We start from the raw sequence: 10,885 nt of genomic DNA, 5'->3' as shown, positions 1-10,885 counted from the left end.
AAGGCGGCGGGAAGCCGCTCCCTGTGCCCCCTGTTGGCGCGGAGGAGGAACTGAATCTCCGCCCGCCGCAGCCCGCGCCTCCGGCTCCGCCCCGCCCCGCCCCGCCCTGCCCTCCACGCGTCGAATCAGGGATTCCAGGCGCTGGAGAGGCCCGGCGCTTCAGGTCAACCTCCTCCTCCGCTTTCTCACCCTCGGCTGATTACTAAGCAGCAAGCCGCAGTCCTGAGAAAAGGGACTTAGCTAAGGTCACACTGCGGTGCGTGAGAAAGAATCCGGAGGCCCTGGTTCCCAGCACACTCGATCACCCTGTCCCAATTCAACAAGTAATTATTGAGCTTCTGAAGTGTGTGTGCCCAGCACTGTGCAATGACCTGCAGGGGAAGTGGGCCAAGTAGGAAGAAATAGTCCCTGCTTCACCCTTGATCACCTAACCCCAGAATTGCGCAACAGCCACCAGGCTACTTAGAGTTGCTGGACACGTAGTGTTCTTTTGTGCTCTGTGCTCTTGCACGCATTATGCATTCTGCTTGGAATGCCCTGCCGTTTCTCCACTGCTAATCCTTAAAGCCCAGCTCAAACGTTACCTCCTCTGTGAAGCCTTCCCTGACTCCCAAATGAGACTTAGGTATTCCCGCCAATGCTCCCGTAGAAGATATATTATGGCGCTAAACTTGTTCAACTTAAATCAACTTACATGCTTTTCTTTCTTCCTACCTGTTTCTCTTTTCTCTGTTTTCTAGACAGTGGTTCCAGATCTTGGACACGTAAAATTTTTAAAAATAGTCGGAGGAAAACACAACATTGCCAATTACTTATTTTGCCAAACAAAGACAATTTTTAAAACTACCTACTACTATTTTATAAAAGGAAGCACATTTTAATATAAAATGATAAGGGCATAATCTCTCAATAAAAAAATATATTTAGCTTCATGGGAAAACATCACAATGAACTTTGAGGGAAGCATAGAACTAAAGTAGGTGGAAAGGAGAGGAACAGTGAAAGAACGCAGGAGGAAGGGAAGGAGAAAGGGGGTTGGAGAAGTGGGGAGTTTTCACACGAGCCCCAAACAGTCTTAAACTCGGTGCCTTGTCCTACCAATGCAACTTATAATGAAAACAGTTCCTCAACCACTCCTTAAAATTTACGTCTTGCTTCAGTTATTTGGTTACCCAACTGTTGAGTATGTGTGTCTTCTTTCACTTAATTTAGAGATCGTAGAAGTGAGAGTGATGATGGTTTGACCTGTGGTCCCAATGCACCCATTCTCAGGGGCCTGGGACTAGTGAGACAGAATGGCCCATAGCTTAGTCCCCACAAACAAGAGACTTGATTGTCCAAATGAAGCAAGAGTCAAGTGCTGCATTATAATGTAGGTACTCAGGTAATAGCACCAGAAAGTATTAATAAAAAGCTAACAAAATAGCCTAATTTAAACATATATTTTGTACACATACTTTAATAGGACACTGTTTTTCAAACTGGAATCCAATGACAGTCTGAGTTTTTCTACAAGCATGTCTTACTTTTACATCCAGTGTTAAGCATATTCTGGAGTGCCTGGATGACTGAATGATAACAGCTGCCACATAATTTGGACATGTATTTGAGTCTGTTTTTAAAATCAAGTTGGCACAAGGTAATACTACTTTGTCATAAGTTAGTGAGAAAATAAATGAGGTGAACCTCCTACTTCATGGCTTACTGTACAAATGAAGATTTTCCAGTAGTTTGCGAGAGGAAAGTGATGGGAAAGGAGAGTCCTCATAAGACATACAAGCATGCTGAAGGTCAAGAGCACACACTGGCCAGTCAGTAGTATGTTCAGGTTTCTAAGGGCAGTTTTGTCTCAGCAAACATCATGTATCACATTAAATGAACATTATTTTTTATTTGTGCATAATTTGTAAATTTACGTTGGTGTTGAATTTGTATAAGAGCTTTATGAACAGCAGAGTTCATATTTAGTTTTGTTTGTTTATATTTAAGAAATAGTAGTATAAAAAGAATTTACATAAATGATTGGGTCTGAGAGAATGTTTTTCTTTTAAGAGTTCCCTTGAATATATTTTTCAGCTGAGAAACAGTGATATAGATAATGACAGTACATAGAGTCTGTGCACTATGTGTGTAATGTTTACTTAAATACGTGGTAATTATGTACTAATACATCTTTACTATGCTCTTAGCCACTAGGAGTTGATGACTGTTGTGCATCCTCCCTTCTTGCCCCACTTCAATTTGTTTGGTTTGTCCCTTGGGTGTACCTAGTCTGAATGCATTTACCCAATTCGTCCCTCCCTTCCATTATAATGGAATGGAATAATTCTAATATGTATGTATTAGTTCCCTACCTTCTTTGAGGGTCTGGGCCTGGAAGGAAACTCTGGAGTGATCTACCTTCCTCAGATGCATAACTTAGCACCCAGAGAGTTGATGAACTGCAAGAGTGTTGTGAGAGACTGAACAGGATTGAGACTTGCCAACCAATCTTTATCGTTTTAGTTACTATTGGATAAAAAAATATTGAACTTGACCCAATGATCTATGATCTAACCCTTATAATTTTTTCATGTGATTGATGGATGCAACGTATGAGTGTGTATGTATTGACATCTATATCTACATCTATATATATTAAATAATATATATATTATATATATAATAAGCTCCCCAAATATCACCAACACAACCTGAAAAACAAAGCTTGAGTATATTACTTATCACAGCAAGGGAGAACATCTATTCCACAAAGATTTGGCAGTGTCTCAGAGGGAAGAGGTAAGGATAGAATTCATTAAAATTGGAAGTTTGGTTTAAAGTAGAGATTTCAGTGTGGAGACTTGATTAGGATTCAGAATCATGATACAACAGTCCAAGAGTGGTGGAAGCAGCAAGGCAAGAATTGAGGTAAGAAATTCAGAGAATCTTAGGGTGCAAACTTTGTTGATGCTTCCCATTGAAGAGTTAGTGGGTCTTTTGGGAAATTCTTATGAAGGGTATATGGTCTGTGTCTAGACTAATTTTTTTGCATGTGGATGTCCAGTTGTTCCAGCACCATTTGTTGAAAAGGGTATCTTTTCTCCATTGTACTGCCTTTACACCTTTGTTAAAGATTATTTTATGTGGGCCTAAACTGGGACTCTTTGTGCTGTTCCACTGATCTATTTGTCTAGTCTTTTGCCAATACCACACTGTTTTGATTACTGTAGCTTTTATAGTAGGTTTTCAGGTCGGGTAGTGTCAGTTCCCTGACTTTGTTCTTCTTCTTCAACATTGCGTTGGCTATTCTGGGTCTTTTGCCTTTCCATATAAACTTTAGAATCAGTTTGTCGATATCCACAAAATAATTTGTTGGGATTTTGATTGGGATTGCATTGAATCTATAGATCAATTTGGAAAGAACTGACATCTTGACAATATTGAGTCTTCCTGTCCATGAATGTGGAACATCTCTCCATTTATTTAGTTCATGTTTGATTTCTTTCATTAGAATTTTAGTTTTCCTTATATAGATCTTATATATATCTTGTTAGATTTACACCTAAGTATTTCATTTTGGGGGTGCTAATGTAAATAGTACTGTGTTTTTAATTTCACATTCCACTTGTTCATTGCTGGTATACAGGAAAGTGACACTTTGTATATTAACCTTGTATCCTGGGGAAGTTCTTGGGATGAGCAATCAAACCATTTACCTGGGCAGGACAGTTCTGAAAATAAAGAGATGCTCATGAAGACAGAGGAATAGCAAAGTTATATTAATATAGACAGTAAAGCATAGTTTTCGTTCTCAGAGTCCAGGCTGAGTGTGGGGCTAGTTTGGGCTCTCAGTTTTTCCTTAAATACATCATTAATGTCTAAGGTGTGATCATTCTTGATTTTCACTGTTGCTTGAGGTGTCACAATCATATTTCAAGTTTCTGTCTATGGTTGTTCCAGTCTCCAAGTTTCCCACAGTGGTTGTTTATATCTCTGTATCAGGTTTTTCTGCTCTTTCTGCTATATAACCATTTGCTCGATTGTTTGACAGAACAACAGCTGTGATGGAGATCATAAATCTGAAACCGCAAAACAAACAATACTAAATACTAAAGGAAGGATTGTGATCAGATTTTGTATGTTTGATTATGATCAGAGTTTGTGGTACACTTCTCAGCCAGGAGCCAAGAGTGCCTATATTAAACCAAGGGAATATATCCCATCTCTGATCTGAAGAGTCTGCTGAACCAGCTATGAGGTCATTCTCCAGATTACCCAATTTCTGATTTCTTGGTTTACTTCCTGGATTTCTAGTAGTATCACAGATCTCAGAGAAGTCTGCAGGGATGTAAGCACAACATTCTACTGTTAAAGTAGCTCACATTCTCCCTCAAGAAGCCAATCATATCTGAGACAGTTCAATTCTGAACCATGGCCTGCTCAATTCTATGAACTTCTGAGGCAAGAAGTTCTATCATCTTAGTGGCTGTATTAGTTTCCTAAGGCTGTTATAACAAATTGCCACAAACTTGGTGGCTTAAAACAACAGAAATTTATTCTTGCACAGTTGTGAAGGCTAGAAATCTGAAATCTGGCAGGACCACACTCACTCTGGAGGCCCTAGGGGAGAAGTGGTTCCCTGCTTCTTTCAGCTTCTTGTAGCTGCCCTGGCATTAATGGGCTTGTAGCCTCATTTCTTCAACATCTGCCTTCATCACACTGCCTTCTTTGTGTGTCTGTCAAATATTCCTCTGCCTCACTTTTATAAGGACACTTGTCTTTGGATGTAGGGCCCACCTGGATAATCTAGGATAAGGTCTCCTCTCAAAATCCTTAAATTTATCTTTTTTTATTTTTTTTTTGCTTACCATATATTGTAATATTCAAAGATTTCAGGGATTAGGAAGTGAAAATATCTTTCAGGGGGTTACCATTCAGCCCACTGCAGTGGCATTGTCTAAATCGCTTGATATTCTCTGAACCACAGCATGTAGGATTTGCTCTACTTTCTGGGCCTTTTATAAAGCATGAAATTAAGAGGCCTGAGGAGAGGAAAAAGAAATCCAGAATTCCCCAAAAGTAGTTAGGGTTTCAGTTCTCTAGTCAGAGTCCCCCTCCCTTTTTTTCTTTCTTGAATTAAATTATCTGCTTATCCTTTTTCCTAGAAGACAAACCAATGGGCCAAAATGCATGATATAAAAGACAATCCCGATAATAAAGCCAATTCCCAAAGTTTTAGACAAAATATCTATAAGGATAATGATTGAGCTTATTTTCATCAGACAGTAAATGTTACATCTGATTTACAAAAAAAGATGAACATAGTTAGAGGAAAAAACTGTAAGATATGTAATAATACAGAGATATAATGTACATTCTATACCATGAATATACCAAACATACAGGAAGAATATATATTGACAGAATATCAAGAACACCAACTAAAGAGATTCAGTAAATCTGGAGCAGGTACCAAAAAACCTTTATTTTAATGGAACTCCATAGGTTAAGTCTGATGCACATCCTCATTTAAAACCCACTGGCCTTGAAGATGCCAGATTCAAATTAATAAGAAGTAAGGTTGTGGCCAAGAAACGGTTTAAAATAGTAATTGAAATTATAACTGATAATGCTATACTGCTATTGCCTAATATTCTCAGGCAAAGAATCACCAGGACTCTGACAAATAGAAACATCATGGAGACCAAGGGCCTTGAGAAATCTCTAGGTACTTCCCATTTAGCATACAATTTTGAAATTTTTATGTTAATAACATTTTGCCCATACAGATTTAACCTGGAGAAGGCTGAGCATCTCTTCTGATTAGATAACTCTTCCCATGCGTCTCATCAATAGTAACATTGAATAAAGATAATAGTTTCTAGCATCTTTTTCCAAGGTGAAAGAACAAGTTTTTGATTGTCCAGGGGCCTGGTGGAAAATATATCCTGAAAGTTATTTTATTTCATTTTACATTTAGGAGTCAATCTTAGGAAGGAAACAAAATCAAAAGTCAGGAGATTTGGATACTTAAAATAGGAGAGTTGGTGAAAAGAAACGATATTTGGCTATTCATATGAAAGGAGCAATAAAGCATTTAAAAATAAACAAAGAAGTAATATGACTATCAAGAACATTAGCTCTTTCATAAGTGAGGAAGCTTTGTTTTCTTAAATAATCAAGGACATGATAAAGTCAATACAAAGCACAGAAAATTATTCTGGTAAAACATGAGATCTTTTTTATCTAGGCAGATTACATGGAATAACCCTTCATATTGTAGGTGAAGGAAATGAACAGCAAACAATGTCTTGTACTATGCTAGGCCCTGGAAATACAAAATAAATGTGACATACTCTAAACCATCCAAGATTTTACAATCTAGGTAAGGAAACATAAATGAATTTTTAAAAAGTGAAAAAAATGTGACAGAGATCGCTAGTTGTCTATCACATACCTTTCTCCCCATTCTTTCTAAGTGATAAAATGTGGTTTTGTTGGGGGGTGGCTATGTACCCAAATGGGAAAGAATGTAATTTCTCAGCCTTCCTTTCAGATAGGGGTGCCCATGTGACTAAATATAGGTCAATGGTACGTAGGTGGAAGTTGTTGGGTGGGGCTTCCTAGAAAGCTTCATAATTGTGTCCATGTGTATGTGTGTGCACATACATGCACTGGGGTGGGGGAGGAGGAGTGATGGTGCTTATGAAGTTGCTAAGCTGGGAGGCATTACCTTTTTACTCATTCTTGCCTAGGACACGGGTGTGATGGCTGGAACTACAGCAACCATATTGTTACACTGAGGAAACTTTGCGTTAGGAAGGCAGAGCTTGAGCTTGGAAAACATAGCAAAAAGATGAAAGGAGCTGCTGTAACAATATTGAACTGCCTACCTTCGGATTTCTTTTATGTGATAGAAAAATAATGGGTTTCTTAATGACCGGCAGACACAATTGCTAATTGATGCAACATATAATTATAATGTAGTAAGATGTAAGGTCTAAAAGAGGTATGTATAAAGACCTATGAATGCACATTTAAGGAAAGGATGAATTCTGCATAGGAAAAAGGAGACTGGGAAGGTCTTCACAGAGGGAGTGATATTTGGCCTGGGCTTTCAGAATACGAGTATCTGTCAACTAGGCCAGGAAAGATGGGCATTTTGGATCAAACAGTGACACTGAAATTTCATATAATTTCTGTGGTGAAACTGGTGAATGTTGAAAGATAGATGAAGGACTTAGAAAATGTTTTTTTATTAGAAATGGATGATGTGATATTAATCATATACAATCATGGAAACCCTTAAGGGTTGGTGGCCAGAAAATGTTTGAGAAATACCAACAGAGGGTACTATTGTAATAAAATGTACATATCTGCCCTCATATAATTTTCTTATTATTTCTGAAAAAGAAATAAGATATATCATTCCCCTGTATAATTCTATCCATTCCAATGTTTTAGCACTTTAAAATTTTTAATGAGTAATTCTCCATTCTTCAATTGCTCTTACCAAGACTTCATTTAACCATTATTACAAGTAAGTTAGGAAAGTCATCTCTCCTCTTCAGTATACCTGTGTTATGCAAGTTAAAATAGTATTCTTTCCTATGCTATACTGAAAATCTTGTACAGAACTAAAATACTACATAAGACCTATAAACATTGAGATTTATTTGACTAATGTAGAAAGGGCTTTTCAGAAACAACCAATATTTCTCAGATTAGTATAAATTTTTAAATAATGATATTTTATTCTTATGAAATAGGAAACGCTTATTTCAGTTACCAAATCAAAAACAACCACTTAAAAGACCCTCCATAATCTGACTTTTTTCAAGGGAGGATACAATCAATATATTTTGCTAAATAACAAATAAAAAGGAATTGAAATAAATAATAACATAACATACAAATAAATACATGTAAATAAATAAAAATAATAAATAAAAAAGGGAATTAATGATGAGAGGTAACACTAAAAGGAATATATTCAAATATACACAGAAATAAGTTTTCAGATATGTTTGGGTCTTAATTTAGATGGAATTTAATTGAGAGGATAATCCCAGTGAAAAGAATTGCCTTGGCTCTTTTATTTTAAGCCAGAAGAGTGGATTTAGTTAACTGTTTTGGTATGGGTGGCTTTACAAAGGATATATAATAGGATTTATGTGTTGGAGGAAAAAAACCGAATGTGATACCAGAAGTTAAGGATTTTGTATGTCTGCAAATGTAATTTTAAAAATCTGGTCACTTTCAACCTGAACCCTTTTGCAACCTGAACCCTACTCAACCAATACCTATATACTTCTACAATATTATGATCAAGGTTTATAATAATGACCCCAATATGTCTTCTGAGTCATAGCAGAATTATTAAATTAGGATATATTTTTATTATTTGCAAACTGGCAATCTGGTCTGTTTTTTTAACACTTCTAGATTAATCAGAGCATCTTTATCGGGTATCCAACCTTGGGCTTGTTCTTTGGCCATCTTCAGTAACAGTTTACAGTTAACAGAAATGAAACAACCAACAACTGATAAATTTAAGATGCATGTTATTAGAGCAAGAATATCTATCACAAAATAATTACAATCTAACCAAATTTTTAAGGAGTGTCACATAGCTTTTTCTAACAATTATAAGATTTTTTTTCAGATTCTGTATTGAAAAAGAACTACAATGAAGCATGAACGAATTTACTTTCATTTCTAATTTCAGAGAATGTAGTCTGTTAATGTCAGCAAGACAAGAGATGTTATGAATAGGCTGAGCCTCATTTTCATTTGTTAGGTCATATGTCCAAGTTTAATTTGAGGGTCCCTATCTAGTTGCATCTTAACTCACCCCTGGCTTCCCCAGAGATGGTTATGACTGTTCTGCCTACAATGGGGGGGCCTACAGAGGGCCTTGCTTGCTTAGTCCTCTGATAAACATGAGATAAAAATAAGTCTTAGGAAAGGAAACCCTCCTACACTGTTGGTGGGAATGTAAATTGGTACAGCCACTATGGAAAACAGTATAGAGTTTCCTCAAAAAACTAAAAATAGAGTTGCCATATGATCCAGCAATCCCACTCCTGGGCATATATGCAGAGAAAACTCTAACTTGAAAAGATACATGCACCCCAATGTTCATACCAGCACTACTTACAATAGCCAAGACATGGAAGCAACCTAAATATCCACTGACAGATGAATGGATAAAGATGTGGTGTATATATACACAATGGAATACTACTCAGCCATAAAAAAGAATGAAATAATGCCATTTGCAGCAACATGGATGGAACTAGAGATTATCATACTAAGTGAAGTCAGAGAAAGACAAATATATGATATGAGCTGTATGTGGAATCTAAAAAAATGATACAAATGAACTTACTTACAAAACAGCGAGAGACTCAAAGACATAGAAAACAAACTTATGGCTACCAGAGGGAAAGGGGGTGGGGGAGGGATAAGTTAGGAATTTGGGATTAGCAGATACAAACTATTATATATAACATGGATAAACAAACAGGTCCTACTGTATAGCACAGGGAACTATATTCAATATCCTGTAATAAGCCATAATGGAAAATAATATGAAAAAGAATATATATCTATATATATCTGAATCACTTTGCTGTATACCAAACTAACACAACATTGTGAATCAACTATACTTCAGTTAAAAAAAAAAGTCTTAGGGAGGGTTGCCTGAAGCAGAGCCTGAGACTGAGGTGCGGGGAGTGTGGGTTCTTCATGTGATTTATCGGGGGAGTGCTCTCAAGTGCAGGGGAGTGAAGGAAGCAGGATATGGCAGGGGGAAATAACTTAAGCCTACTGGAAACCAGCTTCAACCTGACCCCACAAGGAGTGCTGGGATAGGTTTTGCACCACAAAATTGGTCTACCTTGAGGTAGTCTGGCATTATATACTCTCATCATCAGTCATTGACTGCAGGTTGCAGGGGTGTGTGGGGAGTAGAAGTCTTGTAGAGTACTGAAGCTCTTATTCTGCAGAGTGCAATTATCCAGAAAAGGAAGCGGGTATAGTTAGCTGCTAACACCCACAGCTGCTGGGGGTGCGTCCATCTGCCTTGCAAAGGGGGCCTGAACTGGGCACCAGCAGTGTGTGTACACTACAGTATAGAAACACTGTCATATGTGTATTAGGACCCCAGATCAGCCCTTAAGAAACATAACTGAAAAATACCACAGAAAGCACTGCAGAACTTGAACACAAACTATGTATGACACTTTCTAAAATTATGTTATGAGAAAAACTGGGATGAGATGATGGGAACACATCTCCCTTTCTAACATTGGGTTTAGGAATATCCTCTCCCCTTACCTACTCTCTTTGCTAAGCAGTAGCAGCTGGTGGTGGCTTCTGTGATCAGGGTAAGATGCCCAGCAGTGAAAGAACAGGGTTGGTTGGGAGAATTTAAAGCAGATGAAGTCTCTGGAATGGGGATATGTGGTTTAGGGTGAAAGGAGCTGTAAGGGCAGGGTCTCTTGTTTGTGTCTGAGATCTGCACCCAACCTCTCTGCTTTGTTTATTTCTACTGGCCCTAGGGACACCCTTGTCTGCTTGTTTTCCCTCTGTCAACACTTTTGCTTTGCACCAGGCCTCTGGAACTGGACTTCTCTCAGCTTTACCCTTATGCTGACATTTTCTAATAGTTTGACACTAGAAATAATGGAGGAAATTAAGTTAAAAGCTTTCTCATGCTATCTCTCCTTCTTCTTTTTAAACTTAGCCACTTTTTTAAAAAAATTTTATTGGAGTATAGTTGACCCACAATGTTGTGCCAGCATGACGGCCTATATGGGAGAAGAATCTAAACTTAGCCACTTTACGTAGAAAACCAAGCCCAGACACGTGTGCTATTGTTGGGTGTTGTGAAGAA

Source organism: Eschrichtius robustus, chromosome X, assembly GCF_028021215.1.
Source record: "Eschrichtius robustus isolate mEscRob2 chromosome X, mEscRob2.pri, whole genome shotgun sequence".
In the NCBI taxonomy this organism is placed as follows: domain Eukaryota; kingdom Metazoa; phylum Chordata; class Mammalia; order Artiodactyla; family Eschrichtiidae; genus Eschrichtius; species Eschrichtius robustus.
Note: the sequence above shows the minus strand (reverse complement) of the source record.